Source organism: Trichechus manatus, unplaced genomic scaffold (genome assembly GCF_000243295.1).
Source record: "Trichechus manatus latirostris isolate Lorelei unplaced genomic scaffold, TriManLat1.0 scaffold00062, whole genome shotgun sequence".
Classification (NCBI taxonomy): Eukaryota; Metazoa; Chordata; class Mammalia; order Sirenia; family Trichechidae; genus Trichechus; species Trichechus manatus.
Window position 1 is genome coordinate 3,750,634 of NW_004443998.1, and position 1,384 is coordinate 3,752,017.

Below are 1,384 nucleotides of genomic sequence, written 5' to 3' on the forward strand. Positions count from 1 at the left end.
CAGTATGGATTACACCTCAACATAAAGAAAACAAAAATCCTCACTACTGGACCAATAAGCAACATCATGATAAATAGAGAAAAGATTGAAGTTGTCAAGGATTTCATTTTACTTGGATCCGCAATCAACACCCATGGAAGCAGAAGTCAAGAAATCAAAAGACCCATTGCATTGGGCAAATCTGCCACAAAAGACCTCTTTAAGGTGTTGAAAAGCAAAGATGTCACCTTGAAGACTAAGATGCGCTTGACCCAAGCCATGGTGTTTTCAGTTGCCTCATATGCATGTGAAAGCTGGACGATCATTAAGGAAGACCAAAGAAGAATTGACACCTTTGAATTGTGGTGCTGGCGAAGAATATCAAATATACCATGGTCTGCCAAAAGAACAAACAAACCTGTCTTGGAAGAAGTACAACCAGAATGCTCCTTAGAAGCAAGGATGGCGAGACTGCGTCTTACATACTTTGGACGTGTTGTCAGATGGGATCAGTCCCTGGAGAAGGACATCATGCTTTGTAAAGTACAGGATCAGCGAAAAAGAGAAAGACCCTCAATGAGATGCACAGTGGCTGCAACAATGGGCTCAAGCATAACAACAATTGTGAGGATGGTGCAGGACCGGGCAGTGTTTCGTTCTGTTCTACATAGGGTCGCTAGGAGTCAGAACCGACTTGACAGCACCTAACAACAACACCATTGCTCGCAGAATTAAATCCTGCAAGCATTACTATAAGGCTAGGGTTGGAAGATCAAAGAAATTCAAGGGTCTTTGGGAGGGAAGAAAGTACACAGGTAAGATCATGAGCTTTGAAATCAGACTTGGGCTCAAATCCTGATTCCACCAAGTCTAGTCATTTAACCTCTCTGAGTCTCATTTTCCTCATCTGAAGAGCAGGGCTAATGATACCTGCCTTGCACTTGTGAGAAGTCACAATACTGCACATGAAGGTCCGAGCGGGCCCTTAGTACACGAGCAAAGATGTTATCATTATTTGTTACTGACATGTCAGGGGGCAGATAATCCTCTACTCCCTATTTTAAATTTGAAAACATATTCCTTCTAGCTCTTAACTCCTATAAAACTATGCTAAAACTCAGAAAGGTTCAAACATTTTCAGACCACCCGGGAAAATAATGACGGTCCTTAGAATAGCCTCTACCAGCGTTAAAAGAAGAAGGGAAAAGACGGGGAGGTGGAGAAGGGGAAGAAGATTTAAAGAAAAGCTGTGAGAAGTCAAAAGAAGGAAATGGACAAAAAGAAAGAAGGGAAGAAACTCAAGTCTTTGCACTAGCGTTTAGCCACATTGAAGAATTGTTTGAGTCCTTGGTGGTGCAGTGGTTAAGAGCTCAGCTGCTAACCAAAAGGTCGGCAGTTCGAATCC